The sequence below is a fragment of the Rhinopithecus bieti genome, unplaced genomic scaffold (genome assembly GCF_001698545.2).
Source record: "Rhinopithecus bieti isolate Rb0 unplaced genomic scaffold, ASM169854v2 scaffold_62832, whole genome shotgun sequence".
NCBI lineage: Eukaryota > Metazoa > Chordata > Mammalia > Primates > Cercopithecidae > Rhinopithecus > Rhinopithecus bieti.
Window position 1 is genome coordinate 1 of NW_016823854.1, and position 21413 is coordinate 21413.

The 21413-nt window shown below is 37.7% G+C and overlaps 1 pseudogene; it reads left to right on the forward strand.

Moving 5' to 3' along the window:
* The first annotated feature begins 14286 nt into the window (after positions 1-14286).
* On the forward strand, positions 14287-14940 carry LOC108521899 (40S ribosomal protein S4, X isoform-like; annotated as a pseudogene).
* The last annotated feature ends 6473 nt before the right edge of the window (positions 14941-21413 follow it).

The following is a 21413-nucleotide window of genomic DNA, read 5'->3' on the forward strand; positions in this document are numbered from 1 at the left end:
ATTGTAGCAAAATAATAATAGAAAGGAATGTCCTTAATCTGAGAATGGGAACCAGCCAAATTCCTAAAGCAAACATTTTGTTTAATGGTAAATGTTCTACACATTCCCTTTAAAGTAGGAAAAGTAAAGGATGTTCATTATCACTGACCAGTGCAGAAAAAAAAAAAAAGAAAAACATTACACAAGGGTTTCAAATAAATAACAGAATTGTTATCATTAATAGATTATATGATTGTGAACACAGAAAATCCGGGAAAATTTACAGACAAACTCTTAGAGTTCAACAAGTTATTGGAATACAAGACCAATAGGCAAATATCAATTATTTTTCCATATACCTGGAACAAACAAGTAGCAACAGTAAATTTTAATATCATGCTTTCACAAATAATAAATACTATATAGTACCGAGGACTAAATCTATAATTTATCTGCAAATTTTTTTGTGGAAAAAGTCACAAAACCTTGCTGAAGGACAGTATAAAAGACCTGAATAAATAGAGATGCATTGCTGTTCACAAATGAGAAGACTCAATATCGTTAAGAGATCAAGTCTCTCAAAGTAAATCTATAAAGGCAGTGTAAATCCACTCAAACTACTTGTGCAACTTGACAAGCTGATTCTCAAATTCATATGGAAAAGCAAAAGCAAAAAATAGCCAAAGGTTGTTGAAGAAGAGCATATTTGGATATTAAGCTACAGTGATTTAATACAGCATAGTACTGGTGCAGGGATAGAGATAACAGAGCCTAGAAACTGAAGAATAATATAAAAAACTAGATAGTTGTCAGACATTGCACTAAATATCATGGGGAAAGACTCAACTAGTCAGTAAATTACATTGTAATAAGTGGTTATTCTTAAGGAAAAAAGTAAAATTAGAATTATATTAAACAGCATAAATGAAAATAAATTTCAGATTAAAAATAAAAAGAGAAAAGCAAAACATTAAGTCTTTTAGATTAAAATATAGAAAAGTATATTTATGACTTTAGGGTAGGGAAGAAAGTTTTAACCAAAACATAAATGAAAACCACAAGGAAAGGCCAAATTTTAAAACCCTGCACCAAAAGACACTGTTAAAAATTGAAAATACTAATCACTTAAAAAAAGATACTTGCCACGAAACTGACAAAAGATTAGTATTCAGACTATATACCAAAAAAATAAGAGCAGGAGAAAGTCTAATGTTTAAAGTGGATAATTCTCAGAGGAAAAAGTCTGAACAGTAAATAAAAATATGACTATATACTCAGTTGTGTTTACAGTTAAGAGAATGCAAAAAAAAATTAAGATACAATTTCACACTTACATAAATTGGCAAAACCACTTTGGAGAGTAATTTTCCCATAAACATGGGCATACCATATGGCCAAGGAATTCCACTTCTAGAGAAAGTTTTGCCCGTGTGTACAGAGACCTGCGTAAGAATAAATTTGGGAGGATTATTTGTAAAAGCAAAAAAAATGGAAAACAACCTAAATGTCCATCAACAGAAGAAAAAAATGAATAAATTGTGGCTCATACAATTGAATAATGTTCAATAAATGTTCATAGAATTGAATGAAAAATTAGAGCTATGGGCCAGACACAAGCATGGTGGCTCATGCCTGTAATCCCAGCACTTTGGGAGGCCGAGGCGGGCAGATCACGAGGTGAGGAGATCGAGACCATCCTGGCCAATACGGTGAAACCCCATCTCTACCAAAAATACAAAAATTAGCTGGGCATTGTGGCACATGCCTGTAATCCCAGCTACTCAGGAGGCTGAGGCAGGAGAATCACTTGAACTAGGAAGTCAGAGGTTGCAGTGAGCCGAGATCGCACCACTGCACTCCAGCCTGGGCAACAGAGTGAGACAGCAAGACTCCATTTCAAAAAAAAAGAAGAAAAGAAAAATTAGAGCTACAAGTGTCAGCATGGATACTTTTAAAAATATATGTAGTGTAGGACCAGGTTGAAAGACTACAGAATTATAACACTTATATAAAGTTTTACAGCCTGCAAAACAATATTATAAAAACTTTATGGACAGAAACATGTACAGTAATAGGATAAAAACATGCATGGGGATGATAAATACCAATTTGGAACATTAATGATTCCTGGGTAGAGAAATGAAATCAGAGTGAGGTTCACCACATTTGTTAGCTTTCATTTCTTAATGAAAGAAGATGCAAAACAAACACAAGATGTTACGATTGTGTAAAGTTGTGTCATAGGTACACAGGTAGTGTAGGGGAGGCAAAATTTTATCACTATTTGCAGGGTTTTCCTGCTGAGCCTGAGAATTAAATTAATGTAAGACAGATCAACAAGAGAAAGCATTCAATTTTTAAATTTAATTTTATTTTATTTTGAGAGAGGGTCTTGATCTGTTGCTTAGGCAGCTGGAGTGCAGTAGCATGATCATGGCTTACTGCAGCCTCAGCCTTCCGACTCAGCATGCCACCCCCTGCCCCCAGGCCACCCAGTAGCTGGGACTACAGGCACTTGCCACCACACCCAGCTCAAATTTATTTAATATAAATTTTACATGGCACGGGAGCCTTCGTGAGGAATAAAGCCTCAAAGAAGCAGTTAGTTAGAGTTGAATGAACACTTACATACTGAACTGGACAAAAAAGAATAAATTATGAAACTGAGACAAGGCAAAGAGACTTGGGCAGGGTAGTTAATTGGGTAGAGAAGCCCGTCCTTGATGATAAGAATATTTTCCTTCTTATGTGGAGAGAATATCTTTCACATGGGAATTGTGTCTCTTCCTTTAAAGAAACAGAAGGAAGGGCTGGGTGTGATGGCTCACACCTGTAATCTCAACATTTTGAGAGCCCAAGGTGGGAGGATCCCCTGAGGCCAGGAGTTTGAGACAAGCCGAGTCCACACAGCACAACCCCCATCTCTACAAAAAATAAAAATAAAAAAAATTCCAGCTACTTGGGAGGCTGAGGTTGGAGGATCGCTTGGTCCCAGGAATTTAAGGCTGCAGTGAGCTATGATTGCACTACTGCACCCCAGCCTAGGTGACAGAGCAGACCCCTTCTCTAAAGAAAAGTTGAGTGGGGAAGGTCAGAGTGATCTTACATCTGCTGTTTTTCATGTGCCTTTAACTCAAAATGGTCAATGTACCAGGACAACATATTTTGGGGTGGCAGGTTGTTAATTCCTTCAGTAGTTACTATGACATTGTACTACACACTTCTTGTATGTTTAATGTATTTCATAATTCCAAAAAGAGAAAAACTTGCATAAACAGATACTGAATACTTGTCTGGCAATGAAGTAGTGTGGGGAAATAGACAATGACCCAAGTGATCAAGTCCTCAGTGAATGGGGAGGTATGAACTAGGAAGAGTAGAGGGCAACAACAAAGAGGGCTATCTAGCACCATAGTCTAATGGCATGTGCTTCACAGGGTCTGGATGGAAAAAGGAGCAGGCAGCCTGGTATCAACATTAAATTTAAACACCATTCTTTTCATTTACAGAAGTTTCTGAAGCCCAGGAACCAACAAAAGTCTTTACATAGGCATCAGTTAATCAGCTTTGCTAGCTTGGTGCCCAAATAAAAAGATCTGTGTTGACAGCAATCTCTGCTCGTGGCCACAGGGCATGGCAGTGCTCCTAAAATTGTGGTTAATGGTGCAGCAGCCTGAGATTTCCAACCTGAGTCAGTGGTGAAGGAGCACATTGTGGCAATGCTGTGAGGAGAAAATTAGATTCCGTTCTTCTGGGTTCGTTCCAAGGGAGACACGGAAATCCTCTTAGAGGGAATGAACCTGAGCCAATCTGATTATCAGAACACTTGGCCTTTTCAGTAGAGGCAAGTAAAGCTCTGAGTCCCAGAAGGAGAGCTCATTTCCAGTGCAGCACCCCCCAAAAATATAAATTTGGTATTGGCTAGCAACATCTTGCCAGGACTTGTTTGTATTTCCAGACTTCTGTGAATGTTATCCACATTATAAAGTGTGTTCCAAGTATCAGCTAAAATTACATTTTTTATTTAAAGGAGGTAGAAGATACCAATGCTGACCTATACAGAAAATCCTGGAACACTTGACTTCTAAGAAGTAACTAAAAACAAACAAACAAATCCTAAGACACAAGGTAACCTCATCGGCACTTGGAAGGAAGGTAGAAGTTTTAAGCTTTTCTGTAGTATTTTATTTTTGTAGTATTTTATGGACCTGTACAGCTAGCAGGCCTACTAATGGCCCAAAGAGACAATTATAGGGTAAGACAATTACCCTGAGAATTATGGCATCTCAGGGTAAAAAGAAACTTACCTCATTGTACAGAAAAAACACTCATCAGAGATGTAATGTCTCTCAGAATCAGTGATACTGTTTTACTCAAGATTTGGGAAAGATGTTGGCATGATATTAAGTCTAAAGATCATGTCAGCTCAAAGGATCAAACAAAACATTATAACATGGTTTCATCCACTACGATTTGGGAGAAAGGTTGATGTGGGCCATTTTTAGAAAATCTATAATTAAATAGCAGCAAACAAAGATTTATTGATATAATTCAGAACACTTGGTGGGGTTGAGCTGTTAAAAAATGTTCAAAGATTTACTGAAGCAGAAAGAAGAAAATTAAGGGGTCAGGGACAACAGTGCAGGACAGAGGAGGACAGGAGTAAGAAACTGTCCTAGCCAGGAAGAAACAACCATGCTTACCAGTAAAAATTAAAATTCAGGATGGAAAACGGAATCTAAGAAAATACACAAACACATAATGCCTTTTGGGGTGATAAGATCATCTTTTCAAATGTACTCTTACTACATTTTTATTACTATTAAAATTGACTAAAATAGATAATAAGTAGCCGAAAAACAATGTCAATGATTCTTGTTAACTTCACAGTTGAAATTCACTGTGCTCCAGCCTGGCGACAGAGTGAGACTCCGTCTCAAGAAAAGGAAAAAAAAAAAAAAGCCAAAGACCAAGAACAAGTGAGTACAAATTATAAGTCAAAAAACTAAGGCCTTCCACTCATATATCAAGGCTTATTATAAAGTCATGCTAATTAAAAGAGTGTGGTATTTTGTCAGAGTTAGACTAATAAATCACTATTTTAAAAATATAAAATGTGGAATTTATCTGTCCAACTGCAGAAAATTGAAATATGACAGAGGTAGCACTGCATTCCAGTCTGGGGGAAGGGATACATTTATTCACTAAATATTATTAGGGCAATTCGGCAGGGTGCAGTGGCTCACGCCTGTAATCCCAGCACTTTGGGAGGCTGAGGTGGGAGGATCACGAGGTCAGGAGATGGAGACCATCCTGGCTAACACGGTGAAACTCCGTCTCTACCAAAAAAATACAAAAAATTAGCCGGGCGTGTTGGCGGGAGCCTGTGGTCCCAGCTAATAGGGAGGCTAAGGCAGGAGAATGGCGTGAACCTAGGGGGTGGAGCTTGCAGTGAACCGAGATCGCGCCACTGCACTCCAGCCTGGGAGACAGAGCAAGACTCTGTCTCAAAATAAATAAATATTATTAGGTCAATTCATCATTCAAGCAGGAAAAAAATCCAGATTCCCATTTTATGTCACTTGGAACAATAAATTCCAGGTAAATTAAAGAACTAAGTATGAAATATAAAACTTAAAAGTTTTCAAAGAAACTATAGAATAATCTCTTTGTGACTTCAGAGCAAGAAAAGATTTATTCAATAAATGAACAAATATATAAACAAAAAAATCCCTTACTCTAAATATATATACAAAAAAATGACTATATTAAAATTTAAGACATACATAAAAAACAGACTTCTGGAAGAATATATAATATCTGTATTAGCAATGAAATACAAAATATTAAATTAATATTAACATTAAATATTAAAATTAACAAAAACTTTGAATTTATATATCAATCAGAGAAAGAAAACAACAAGGAAATGAATAACATAAATGAACAGGCAATTCACAGAAAAGGAAATCCAAATGACAAATAACACAGGAAAATATACTTATCCTAATTGATAATCAGGAAAATTCAAAAATAAGGTTTCCTTTCACACCCACTGGAAACTGCAAAGTCTCTCAGAGTTAAGTGTTGGACTCATGTGGAGCAACAACAGTTCTCACATCCTTCTGGGAGCCACCTACTTCACAGAGCAATTTGGCAACATTTGATAAAAATGAAGATGCACAGTCAGTTCACTTCTGATATGTACTAGTATTTTCAGTGCAGCATTGGATTTAATAGCAGAAGAATAGGAAACAATCTAAATGTCCACCAACAAGAGAATGAATAAATGAATTGTGGTTTATTAACCCAATGTCAAAATGAAAGAACCAGAGCTGGGCAGGGTGCAGTGGCTCACACCTGTGATCCCAGCACTTCGGGAGGCCAAGGCGGGTAGATCACAAGGTCAGGAATTCAAGACCAGCTAGCCAAGATGGTGAAACCCCATCTCTACTAAAAATACAAAAATTAGCCAGGTGTGAGGGCGGGTGCCTGGAATCCCAGCTACTCGGGAGGCTGAGGCAGAGAATTGCTTGAATCCAGGAGGCGGAGGGTGCAGTGAGCCGAGATCGGGACATTGCACTCCAGCCTGGGCAACAGAGAGAGACTCTGTCTCAAAAAAAGAAAAAAAAAAGAACTAGAGCTACATATGTGAAAAAGAGGTGAGAAGGAACACAAGGAAAGGAAAGACATTGGTCAGTGGATACAAAGTTATAGTTAGGAGAAATAAGTTCTGGTATTCTATTGCATGGCAAAAGGACTAGAGTTAGTAATAATGTACATTTTGAAATAGCTACAAGAGAGGATTTGAAATCTTCTCACCACAAAGAAGTGATCAATATTTGAGGTAATGGATATGTGAACTACCCTGATGTGATCCTTCCATAATGTATCAAAATGTCACATTATACCCTATAAATATATATAATTATTATTTGTCAAATAAAATTTCTTTAAAAGACAATTTGCAAACACATATATGTATCACTTATTTTATATACACATTTACCATGAAATTTAAAAATAAAAGCAAATAGTTCTAGATAGTAATTATATCACATAAATGTGAAATAAAAGCATATGAACATTTATAAAGCTGTTAAACATTAAATCTCTGACAGTAATTGTCTCAGAGAAGAAAAAAGGGTAATAGGATTGGAGATAAATACAGAGCAGGCTTCAACCCTATCTGTATCGTTTTCTTTCTCTCCAAAAATCTATAACAAATATGGCAAAATGTTAACATTTGAAAGATATGAGTAGTGGGTATAATTTATTCAACAAATACTCACTAGAATGTGTCAGACACTGTTCCAGGCTGGGGATAGAGCAATGACTAGGACATGAAAGTCTCCAACCACACAAAGCTCACATTGTATTGGGAAGATGGACCACATAAAAATAAAACAAATTTCTATGACAGATAGTAAGTGCTATGAAGAAAAATAAAGCAAAAAAAAAAAAAAAAAAAAGTGATTGAGGGGGAGGATTCTGGAAAAATGGCAGAGTAGGGAGCATCAGAAATTTGTCTCCCCACCTACACAACAATTATACTGGGAGAATGTGTCTGGTTTAACCATAGCTGAGAGCTGTGTACGTGTTGCTGGAGCAGCTTACACACAGCTTGTTGGAGCCAGAATGGGCAAAACAAGCCTTGTTCTCCAAATACTGGGGATCTGTGTTCAGATTTCTGATAGCTGCTTCTGATCACAGATGTGCAGACAAAGGGCAGGTGACCATTGCTATTTCACCCTTTCTCATTGCTGCGAGCCCCGCCCCCTCCAGCTGAGGTGACTTTCACTGGATTTAAAAGGCCAGCACCATTTTTTTCTCCTTCCTTTACTTTTCTTTTTTGTCTTTTTTTGGATCCAGACTTCAAAGACTATTACTTTCAACAACAACTGCATGAGAAAAATGATAAAGTGACCACACATGTCCAAGGAAAGGCAGAAGCTCAGAAAAGACCTAAGAAAACCTTAAATCTGATATTCAGGATGATCCTTGGTAAAGAGATGACCTACCACAATAAAAAAATAAATCAACAATATCAGAAAGAGCAAACCCTGGCAAAAGCAGTTTTCCAGAGAATCTGATTTCCAGAGTTACTGTATTATTAGATTCAAATGTCCAGTTTTCAACAAAAATATCACAAGGAATAGAAAGAAACAGGAAAGTTTAGCACATTAAAAGAAAAAAAATACATCAACAGAAACTGTTCCTGAAAACGACCTGATGGAAGAGCTACTAGACAATGATTAAACCAATTGTCTCAAAGATGCTCAAAAAACTAAAGGAAGATGTGGAGAAAGTAAAAAAAATGATGATAAACAAAATGGAAATATCAATAGAGATAGAAAACCTAAAAAGATACCAAAAAGAAGTGCTGAAGCTGAAAAGTACAATAACTGAAATAAAAAGTTCACCAAAGGGATTCAAAGGCAGATTTGAGCATGCAGAAAAAAGAATCTGTGAACTTGAAGATAGGACAATGGAAATTATCTAGTCTGAGAAACAGAAAGAAAAAAAAGTTTGAAGAAAAGTGAACAGAGCCTAAGGGACATGTTGGACACCATCAAGTGGATTAACATACACATTGTCAGAATTAAACAAGAAGAAAGAGAAAAAGGAGCAAAGAGAATATTTGGAGAAATAATGGCTGAAAACTTCCCAAATTTGATAAAAGGTATGAATATAAGCATCCAGTAAGCTCAATTAATTCCAAGAAAGATGATTTCAAGACAGAGAGAATCTTGGAAGCAGCAAAAGTAACTCATCACATAAAATGGATTCTTAATAAGACTATCAGCAGATTTCTCATCTGTGACTTTGGAGGCCAGAGGTAGTGGGCCAATATAGTCAAAGTGCTAAAAGAAAACAACCTGTTAATCAAGAATCCTATATTCAGCAAAATTGCCCTTTAAAAAAGTTAGAAATTATTAGGTTGGTGCAAAAGTAATTGTGGTTTTGTTACTCTTCAAAAGTAATTGCGGTTTTTGTTACTCTTTTAAAATGGCAAAAACCACAATTACTTTTGCACCAACCTAATAAGACATTCCTAGTTATACAAAAGTTATGAGAGTTTATTACTGCTAGATCTGCCATACAAGAAATGCTCAAGTAAGTCCTGCAAGGAGAAATTAAATAGTTCTATACAGTAAATCAAAGATGTATGAAGAAATAAAGATCTCAACTAAGGTAAATACACAGGTAATTAGAAAAGCTAGCATTTGTTCATCAATGGTTTGTAACTTTTTTATGTATTATTTAAGAGACTAAAGCATTTAAAATAATTATTAGTTTATGCTTTGGGGCACAAAATGTCTAAGAACGTAATTTTGTAACATCAACAACTGAAAGGGGCAAGAATGGAGCTATAAAGAAGCAGAGTTTTTATGTGTTATTGAAGTTAAACTATAAAAATTCAAAATAGTGTTATAACTTTAGTATGTTAAATGTAATACCCATGGTAACCACAAAGAAAATAGCTACAGATTATACACAAAAGGACATTAGAAAGGAACTCAAAATTTTTACTATTAAAAAAACAAGTAATTACAAAAGAACACAGCAATGACAGAAATGAGAGACAAAAATGCTACAGGAAAATTGAAAACAAGTAGCAAAATTACAGAAGTAATTAATAATAATTACTTTAAATGTAAATGTATTAAACTCTCCAATCAAAAGACAGATATTAGCAAAATGGATCGAAACACATGCTGCAAATATACACTATCTCAAGAGACTCACTTTCAATCCAAAGGCACAAATAAGTTGAAAGCGAAAGTATGGAAAAAGATAGTTTATGCAAACAGTTACCAGAGAGCAGAGGGGGCTATACTGGTGTCAGGCAAAAGAGACTTTAAGTCAAAAAAGTTTACAAGAGAGAAATATATACATGTATGTATATATTCACAAAGTTTCAATGCAATTATAAGCATTTACACACCTAATAACAGACCATCAAAATATGAAGCAAAAACGGACAGAATTAAAGGGAGAAATAGACACTTCTACAATAATAGTTGGAACTTCAATACTCTACTTTTAATATTGAATAGAACAATCAGGCAGAAGATAAGTAAGGAAATAGAGGACTTAGATAACACAAAAAAACAACCAATCTATTGAATATATATATATATGTATATACACACACTGTATTAGTCAATTCTCACATTACTATAAATAATGACCTGAGACTGGGTAGTTTATAAAGAAAAAAGGTTTAATTGGTTCATGGTTTCACAGGCTACACAGGAAGCATGACTGGGGAGGCCTCAGAAAACTTACAATCATGGCAGAAGGCAAAGGGGAAGCAGGCACGTCTTACATGGCAGGAGCAGGAGGAAGAGTGAAGTGGGAGGTGCTACACACTTTTAAAAACAATCAGATATCATGAGAACTCATTTACTTTCATGAGAACAGCAAAGGGCAAGTCAACACCATGATCCAATCACATCCCACCAGGCCCCTCCTCCAGCATTGGTGATTACAATTCAACATGAGATTTGGGTGGGGAAATAAATCCAAACCATATCACACACACTATATATATGTTGTATTATACATAATATTATATTATCTATTAGATCAATAAACTAATAGATCTAACAGATGTATGCAAAATATTCTATATAACAACAGCACACACATTCTTCTCAAGTGCACATAGGACATTTCCAGAGTAGACCATATGTTAGGCCACAAATTAAGCCTCATATTTAAAAAGATAGACATCATACTAAGTACCTACTCTGACTACAACAAGAAGTTAGAAATCAATAACACAAATTCATAAATTTGTGGAAATTAAACAACACACCCTTAAATCACCAATGGATCAAAGAAGAAATAACAAGGGAAATTAGAAAATATTTACAGAAGAAAGAAAATAAAAACACAATATACCAAAATTTATGGGATGCAATGACAGCAGTGCTAAGGGAGAAATTTATAGCTTTAAACACTTACATTAAAAAACAAGAAACATCTCAAACTGACAACCTAACTTTACAAATTAAAGAACTAGAGGCTGGGTGCAGTGGCTCAAGCCTGTAATCCCAGCACTTTTGGAGGCCGAGGTGGGTGGATCACAAGGTCAGGAGTTCAAGACCAGCCTGGCTAAGATGGTGAAACTCTATCTCTACTAAAAATATAAAAATTAGCTGGGCACAGTGGTGGTCGCCTGTAATCCCAGCTACTCAGGAGGCTGAGGCAGGAGAATCGCTTGAACCTGGGAGGTGGAGGTTGCAGTGAGTCGAGATTGCACCACTGCACTCTAGCCTGGGCGACAGAGCAAGAGTCCGTCTCAAAAAAAAAAAAAAAAAAAGAACAAACTAAACCCAAAGCTAGCAGAAGGAAGAAAACAATAAAGATCAAAGCAGACATAAATAGAGAAGAGAAAAACAAAAGAGAAAATCAATGAAACCAAAAGTTGGTTCTTCAAAAGATGAACAAAACAACAAATCTTTAGCCAAATGGACTAAGAAAGAAAAGGGAGAAGACTCAAATTATAAAATCAGAAATGTAAGTAAGGACATTACTACTGATTCTATAGAAATTTAAAAGACTGAAAAAGAATACTGTGAACAATTGTACACCAATACATTGAATAACCTTATATGAAATGGACAAGCTCCTAGAAACACAAAACATACCAAGACTAAATCATGAATAAACGGAAAATCTGAATAGACCTATAACTAGTAAGGAGACAATCAGTAATCAAAAACCTCCCAACAAAGTACAGCTCTGGACCTGATGGCTTCAGGGGTGTATTCTATCAAACAGTTAAAGAACTAAAACCAACCTTTCTCAAATCTTTAATTTTAAAATTTTTTCTTTAATTTTTAAAGAAAGGGTTGAGAAGGAAATTAAAACGAAAGGAACACTTTCTAATTCAGTCTATGAGGTCAGCATTACTCTGATGCCAAAACCCAGACAAAGACACTAAAAGAAAACTACAGACCAATATTCCTTATGAACACTGATATAAAAATATTCCACAAAATATTAGCAAACCAAATTCAGCAGCGTCTTAAAAGTATTATACGACATGACTAAGTGGGATTTATTCTTGGAATACAAGAATAGTTCAACATACAAATATTGATCAATGTAATATAACACATTAAAAGAATGAAAGAAAAACAACACGATTATCTCAGTTGATGCAGAAAAAGCATTTGACAAAATTCAACACCGTTTCATGATTTAAAAAACACACACACGGCCGGGCGCGGTGGCTCAAGCCTGTAATCCCAGCACGTGGGAGCCGAGACGGCAGATCACGAGGCAGGAGAGCGAGACCATCCTGCTAACACGGAAACCCCGGCGCTACTAAAAAAAAATACAAAAAACGAGCCGCCTGCGGCCGGGCGCGGCTCAAGCCGTTTAACCCAGCACTGTGGAGGCCGAGACGCGGCGGATCACGAGGTCAGGAGATCAAGACCAGCCGGCTAACACTGTGAAACCCCGTCTCTACTAAAAAATACAAAAAAACGAGCCGGCGAAGCAACAAGGAACCAAGGAAACCGGCGGAGAACAAACCCAGGCCAGGGCAGAGGGAGAGAAGGGAAAGTACGAAACAGCGAAAGAGAGGAGAGCAAGAGAGAGCGAAGCCCGAGCCGACGTGAGCGGCGCCGGAGCGATCAGAAGAGAAAAGCCAACGAGAGGGAGAAGTGGCGAGGCGCCCCGAGGCGGCCGCGCAGAGATGAGAGAAAGCAGAAGGCAGGAAACGAAGAGGTGGGCGCCTGGTAGGCCCAGCTACGCGGAGGCTGAGCAGCGAGAATGGCCGTAAACCCTGAGGCGGAGCTTGCAGTGAGCTGAGATCCGCACTGCACTCCAGCCCGGCGACAGAGCGAGACTCCGTCGCAAAAAAAAAAAAAAAAAAAGAAACTAGCCGGGCGACCTGCGGGTGCCTGTAGCCCAGCTACTCGGGAGCTGACGCAGGAGAATGCGTGAACCCGCGGAGCGGGAGCTGGCAGTGAGCGGAGATCCGGCCACGCCACTCCAGCCGGGCGAGCAAGAGCGAGACTCCGTCTCAAAGACAAAAAAAAAAAAAAAAAAAACACACACACACACACTGAAGAAAACTAGGAATAGATGGAAACTATGTCAACATAATAAAAACCATATATGAAAAACCTACAGTGAATATCATTTTCAATGATGAAAGACTAAAATCTTTTCCTCTAAGAAAACAAAGAGGCCGAGCATGTTGGCTCATGCCTGTAATCGCAGCATTTTGGGAGGCTGAGGCAGGCAGATCACAAGGTCAGGAGATTGAGACCAGCCTGGTCAGCATGGTGAAACCCCGTCTCTACTAAAAATACAAAAATTAGCTGGGCGTGTTGGCAGATGCCTGTGATTCCAGCTACTTAAGAGGCTGAGGCAGGAGAATTGCTTGAATCCAGGAGGGGAGGTTGCAGTGAGCCAAGATTGCATCACTGCACTACAGCATGGGCGACAGAGCGAGACTCCACCTCAAAAAAAAAAAAAGAAAGAAAACAAAGAAAGGATGCTTGCTTTCACCACGTTTATTCAAATAGTAACATAGTACTGGAGTTCTAGCCAGATAATTAGGTAAAGAGAGAGAGAGAGAGAGAGATCAAAATTGGAAAAAAGAAGTAAAATGATCTCTGTTCCCAGATGATATGATTTTATCTGTAGAAAATCCTGAAGATTCCACAAAAACAGTGTTAGAACTAATAAATGAATTTAACAAAGTAGCAGGAAACAAAATCAACAGACAAAAATCAGTTGCATTTCTATATACTAATAATGAACTAGTTAGTTCCTTTTGGAAAAGGAAATTACAAAACAATTCTATTTAAAATTGCATCAAAAGAATAAAATACTTATGAATCAACCAAGGAAATAAAAAACTTACGCAACAAAAATTACAAAACATTGCTAAAATAAATTAAAGGAGACATAATAGAAACACACCTCATATTCATGGATTAGAAGACTTAATAAGATGTCACAATACTATCCAAAGTGATCTACAGATCCAGTGCAATCCTATTATCCAATGACTTTTTTGGCAGAAATAGAAAAACCCATCCAGGAACATATTTTCCTCTATCCTCCCTGGGTTGGGGCTGTCTCAGGTCTTGGGACTCTGGCAGGGGACTGACAGGCAGAGGCAAAGGGACGGCAGCCTTTGCAGTTGGCCAGACCAGGCTCTAGAGAGAAAAGCAAATGCTGGGCTAGGGTGGGGGGTGGGTGGGGGCAGATCTGGTGCCGCTGGCAGGAAGCACTTTATCTCTGACCTGGCCAAACATCCTCCAACCCCAAAAGAAATAAGCATTGGATGCTGGATGAATTAACCAGTGTGTTTGCTCCTTGTACATCCACTGGTCTCTACAAGCTGAGAGTCTCTCATCATTTTCCTAAGGAACTGACTTAAGTATACCCTGACAGGAGAAGAAAAGAAGATCTGTATGCAGCAGTTCATTAAGATTAATGGCAAGGTCCAAACTGATTTAACCTACCCTGCTGGTTTCATGAATGTCATCAGCATTGACAAGACCAGAGAGCATTTCCATCTAATCTATGATACTAAGGGTCACTTCGCTGTTCATCCTATTACACCCCAGGAGACAAAGTACAAGTTGTGCAAAGTGAGAAAAATCTTTGTGAGCACAAAAGGAATCCCTCATCTGGTGACTCATGACGCTTTCACCATCTGCTACCCTGATTCCCTCATCAAAGTGAATGACCCCATTTAGATTGAGTTGGAGACCGGCAAGATTACTGATTTCCTCAAGTTTGCTGCTGGTAGTGTATGTATGGTTACTGGAGGTGCTAATCTGAGACAAACTGGTGTGATCACCAACAGAGAAAAGACATCTTGGATCTTTTGATGTGGTTCATGTGAAAGATGCCAATGGCAACAACTTTATCACCAGTCTCTCCAACAGTTTTGACATTGGCAAGGGCAGCCACTACTGAAGACAGAGACAAGAGACTGGCAGCCAAATCAGTGGGTGAAATGATCTCTAAGTTACATGTTAGAAAGGTCTTTGTACTTAGTTAAAGATATACAGCATGAAAAAAAAGAAAGAAAGAAAACCCCATCCTAAAATTCAAATGGAAGCTCAAGGGTCCTGAATGGTCAAAACAATATCAGAAAAAGAACAAATCTGGGAGACTCACACTTCCTGATTTCAACATTTACTACAAAGCTACAGTAATTATAACATGTGGTGATGCCATAGGATAGGTGTATAGATCAGTGGACTAGAATTAAGAGTCCAAAAACAAACTTTCACATATATAGTAAATTGATTTTTAACTAGGTACCAAGACCATTCAGTGGATAAAGAATAATCTCCCCAACAAATAGTGCTGAGATAACTGGATATCCACATACAAATGAAGGAATTTGGACCCTCACCTTATATTACTTACAAAAAGTAACTCAAAATGTATCAAATACCTAAGTGTAAGACCTAAGATTATAAAACTTTTAGAAGGGCAAAAGCTTCATGACACTGGATTTCACAATGATTTCTTGGATATAACACCAAAGGCACAGGCAACAAAAGAAAAAAAATAGACAAATTGGACTTCAAGAAAAATTTTAAACTTTGTGCATGAAAAGATAAAAAGTAAAAAGGCAACCTACAGAATGGGAGGAAATACTTACAAACTATATATCTCACAGGGATTAATATCCAGAATATATAAAGAACTCCTGAAGCTCAACAACAAAAGATTCAATTAAAAAATGGGCAAAGAACTTGAATAGACATTTCTCCCAACAGAGATATATAAATGGCCAATAAGCAAATGAAAAGATGCTCAACATCACTAATCATCAGAGAAATGCACATCAAAACTGCAATGATATACTACTTCACACCCATTAGAATCGCCACTACTTAAAAAGAAAACAGAAAATAACAATGTTGGTGAGGATGTAGAGAAATCAGAACCCTTGTGCACTGTTAGTAAGAATGTAAAATGGTACAGCCACTGTGAAAAACAGCACAGCAGTTCCTCAAGAAATTAAAAATAGAACTATCATATGATCCAGCAATTCCACTTCTGGGTATATGCCCAAAATCATTAAAAACAGGGTCTTGAGATATATGTAAACCCATGTTCATAGCAGTTACTCACAATAGTTAAAACATGGAAGCAATCCAAGTGTCCATCAACAGATAAATGGATAAACAAAATGTGGTATACACTACAATGGAATAATATTTAGCCTTATAAAGGAAAGAAATTCTGACATATGCTACAACAGAGATGAACCTTGACAACATTATACCAAGTGAAATAAGCCAGTCACAAAAAGACAAATACCGTATAAGTCCACTTATATCAGGTACTTAGAGCAGTCAAAATTATAGAGACAGACAGTAGAGTGGTGGTTGCCAGAAGCCGAGGGGAGGGAGAAGTGGGAAGTTGTTATTTCATGGGTACAGTTTCAGGTTTACAAGATAAAAAGAGTTATGGAAGCCAGGTATGGTGTCGTGTGCCTGTAGTCTCAACGACTTGGGAGGCTAAGGCGGGAGGATCGCTTGAGCTCAGGAGTTCGAGGATTTAGTGCACTATGATTGCACCTGCAAACAGCCACTACACTCCAGCATAAGCAATATGAAACTCTATCTCTTTTAAAAGTTTTAAATTTTTAAAATAAATTTTAGCCTGGGTGTGGTGGCTCATGCCTATAATCCCAGCACTTTGGAAGGTCGAGGCAGGCAGATTGCTTCAGCCCAGTAGACCAGCCTGGGCAACAGGGCAAAACCATGTCTCCACAAAAAAACACAAAAATTAGCTGGACGTAGTGCTGCAAGCCTGTAATCCCAGCTACTTGGGAGGCTGAGACGGGAGGATCACTTGAGCCCAGAAGGTTGTGGCTTCAGTGAGCCAAGATCATGCCATTGCACCCCAGCCTGGGTGACAAAGCAAGGCCCTGTCTCAACAAATGAGAATTAAATGAATTTTTAAAAAAATTTTAAGAATTATGGAAATGGATGGTGGTGATGGTTATACAACATTATGAACGTACTTAATACCACAGAACTGTACACTTAAAATGGTTAAGATTATAATTGTTATGTGTATTTTAACACGATAAAAAATTACAGGTATGGTGGCTCATGCCTGTAATCCCAGCACTCTGGGAGGATCACTTGAGCCCAGGAGTACGAGACTGCAGTGAGCTATGAGCACACCACTGCACTCCAGCCTGGGCAACAAGAGTGAGACCTTGCCTAGAAAAAAAAATGGAGGAAAATATTTATGCAGGGGTGGGCAGTATGCCTTCAAATAGCACGGATTCAGCCCAGCATACTGACTCATGCCTGTAATCTCAGCACTTCAGGACGAGGTGGGAGGATTGCTTGGGCCCAAAAGTTGGAGACCAACCTGGGCAAAAAAGTGAGACCCTGTTTCTTAAAGAAAACAAACAAACAAACAAACAAACAAAACACACAAAAAAATAGTATGGTTAATGGTTAGGAAGGCTACTCTGAGGAGGTGATGACTGAGCACCTAGATGTAAACTAATTAAGGAAGCCAGTAATGTTTAGGAATGTTCTCTTCTTCATGAAAATAACACATTTCCTAGAAACATAAAAGAAGACATGAATATCTAGAGAGACATTCCATATTCCTGGATGAATACTCTAAATTATCTCATTTTTTCTCTAAATGAATTGACAAAATAATTCTAAGATTAATCCAGAAAATAACTGATATAGAGAACCAATAAAATACTGAAAAAGAAGGATACTACAGAGGAATTTGATCTCCTAAATAATAATAAATCTTGAAATCCATATCAAAATACTGTTCAAGAACAGAAAAATCAATAGGGAAATAATGGATTATTTAAGTGTTATTATAATTGGGCAACTGTTTTCTAAAATTACATTCCTAACTCATTCCTCACACCAAAATTATAGATGACAGAACCTGCAGAAATGAAAATATGCATCTCTGAATTTCGGCATTTTTTAAAAAACCTAGAACATCGTAAGTTCTCAAACACTGTATGGCAAATGAATTAATAAATGAATGAGATGAGACATAGAGCTTCTTACTGAGGAAATGAAAGGGGTTATCCTGCATTTTATTATTTGTTTAATTCACTCGTTTATCCATTTAATTCACCTATATCGAGCACCGAGTTGGTGCCATCAACATCTCAAGGAATAGGAATGACTGAAGTCTCAACGTGTCCAGGAAAGTCGATCATATTTCTCACAATAAAGGGCTCCACCCAGGTCCAATTTTCAAGCAGATCCCCTTTTACCTAAAAGGTACTTAGCATTCTGGAAGCCTCAGTATTGTTCCATCCATTAGAGGAACCCAGATGTGGTTTGCTGACACAGTACTAACAAAAAGAGTGGGTCTTCTAACTCATCTTCCTTAGCAGCACAAACTCTTCCCACCCTAAGATCAGAAACCAGGCTGAGATGTATGGAAGCCTCCAGTATTAGGCCACCCAAACAGAAAGCAACATCCAGGTCAAAGCATCACTGTCTGACATGACCCTTCTACACCTGGGCCCCCAAGGCACTGCTAGGAGTCGACAGCGCCACCTAGTGACCAGAGTCTGGCCTTCATCAAAGGCTCAGGCATTGCAGCAGTTGAGAATTTCTCTTTATGGGTATTTCCTCAGGCATAAATAATGCAACTAAAACATACGTTTTCATTTTCTACTACTTATGGAATAAACATTAATGTTTTATGTTTTCAAAGCTATGTAAGTCAAAAAAATCCTTTAATAATGTTTATGGAGAACTGAAAAATTGTTACCTGAGGTCTCGTAAAAAATTTCACAGTGAAAAAACAAATAATTCTGTGCAAAAGTCTGTTTATTAAACCTATATTCATCTTACAATAAAATCAGAAGTTAATAACTAAGGGGTGTCACTGATTTCAACAGACTATTTCCATCAAACTTTCAAGTTTGCTCATTTTTCATTTAATTAATAATTTAATACCCACACACCTCTACCAACACAACCCATGGGGAGAAAATAAGTGTAAAGCTCTGACAATATAAAATGCTGTGAAAAATAATCCTGTCAGTCATATTGATAGCTAGAATGATTTGCCAGTTTTTATAGCCATCATACCAGCAGCCTGTGATTTGAAATCTTATAAAAACAGGAAGCTGTGTGCTTAAAGACATGCCTAGAATTCCTGATGTGATGGGAGACAATTGTTGTGATCTGTTGCTGCCACCAGCAGGCCATTCTCACACAACGGTATTTTCCCCTTTGCTTTTTGTTTTGTTTTCAACTTATGTACTGATATTTCTTGACCACCACATTCTTTAATCAGGATAATTAGATAAAATAACAAATCTTTTTCACGGGTATCCTCAGTAACAATCACTTCTTTAAAATCTACCATATATAATCTTTTTAAAATTTATTTAACAAACAGGCCTAATCTTTCTGCTTATCTTTTATTTCTTTTTTTTTCCAAAAGCTCCTAAATCCTTGCATTTTCTAAATCAGGTTCCTGGTAAATATATCTTAATATGAGAACAAGTGATCCTGGTATAAAAGGTAGAAGCCCACAGTTCCTCACACTGATGACTGCTATAAGATATTCCGCCCGGTGCGGTGGCTCAAGCCTGTAATCCCAGCACTTTGGGAGGCCGAGACGGGTGGATCACGAGGTCAGGAGATCGAGACCATCCTGGCTAACAAGGTGAAACCCATCTCTACTAAAAAATACAAAACACTAGCTGGGCGAGGTGGTGGGCGCCTGTAGTCCCAGCTACTTGGGAGGCTGAGGCAGGAGAATGGGGTAAACCCGGGAGGCGGAGCTTGCAGTGAGTGGAGATCCGGCCACTGCACTCCATCCTGGGCGACAGAGCGAGACTCTGTCTCAAAAAAAAAAAAAAAGATATTCCTTAAATTTTCATTTAGCTTGTGAATTTAAGCCTGGTGCATACAAACAAGTTCTATAGCCATATTAACCCGGGATCAGATCCAGCTCTTAGCACTGTGCTCTTGGGAAGCATTTAACCTTTCTAGGCATCAGTATCCTCCCTGTAAAATGAGGATAATAAATAATACCCATGTCTTAGGATTGACAAGAGGAATAAATGAAATAATGCATACAAAGCATTTAGCAAAATGTCTGGCACATAGTAAGCCATCAATGAATAACTCATTATTATTATTATTAAAGTGCAAAAATTAAGAATTCCATAAAATCAGAAGCCAAATCAATGGCAGAGTTCTGACTAGAACCTCCAAATCTGCTGATTCCAAGCCAAGGGCTTTGAACATCGTATTGCAATGATGCTGACTTTCTATTTATCTAATTAAGATGAAGACTCTGGTTCTTTTGGGATAGGCCAAAATTGCTGCAAACATCACTTTTCAAATATGAAGTCCTTTTTAAGCCCAGAATTATGCAAACCATTAGGTTCCACTGGATATCCCTCCTACATCTGAAAACAGCTTTCTCCCCCTTGGATGACAGAAGTGGTATTTTTATGGTAATATTCTCATAAGAAGCAAGTACATGAGATTCCTCTCTAAGCTCTGAAATTTCTTTCTTTTGCAGAGCTTCTGATAAATAAAGCAGCTCTCCACTATGTGTTTCTGTCTGGCAATGCTATTCAATATGTTCATGGTGGAGCACAGCCATGAGGGGCGCTCTCCAGCAATTAGTGGAAATAATTTCTAGTCTAGTTCAAAGTGGTAACCAAAGCCAGGTTCCTTTGATGTCTTACTGAGAAAGTTGCCATGCAGCATAAGACAGGGCAGTGTGAATTCCCGTCTAGCCTTGTGGCTAAGTTTTGTGGATCAGGAGCTGGGGAAGACCAGAAATGCCAAAGGTCTACTTTGCTACAGAGAAAATAAGTGAAGTGACCATGTCTCAATGGTAAGTCTCGCATAGGTACCTTTAAAATATTGTCCTATAATTAGATTCTTGTATCTCCCTTTCAACTTGAATGAGTAATCATTCTGGACTTGCTGTCTCATCAAATGTTAAAGTATATATTAATTATTCCTATGTCTGCAATGCTTTCTAAACAAGGATTTCTAAACATTTTTCCACCCTTTGGAGGTTAACTTATTGCATGGAAACTAAATACTGGAGGTTACTGAGTTCCAAGATTAGAGGGGGAATTTACAGTGTTTGTATCCCAAATTAGCTTTATTAAAGGGACTAGAAAGTTTTAAAAAGAGTATGGATTGTTAACAAGTGATAGAAAAATTTATTGATCTGAATCCTATCTCAATACACAGGCACCAGAGCCTTCTTTATTGCCCATTATATTTTTTAAGGCTCTAGTTCTGCATAGTCAATGGTGGTTCACAGCGTATGGGAAACAAATGGACAGCAACGCTCTTTGGCATTTGGTCAGCCCTCTGAATCATGTAGCTCTTTCCCATCTTTTAAGGGCGAAACCACTTCTAAGAATCTTATCGCCA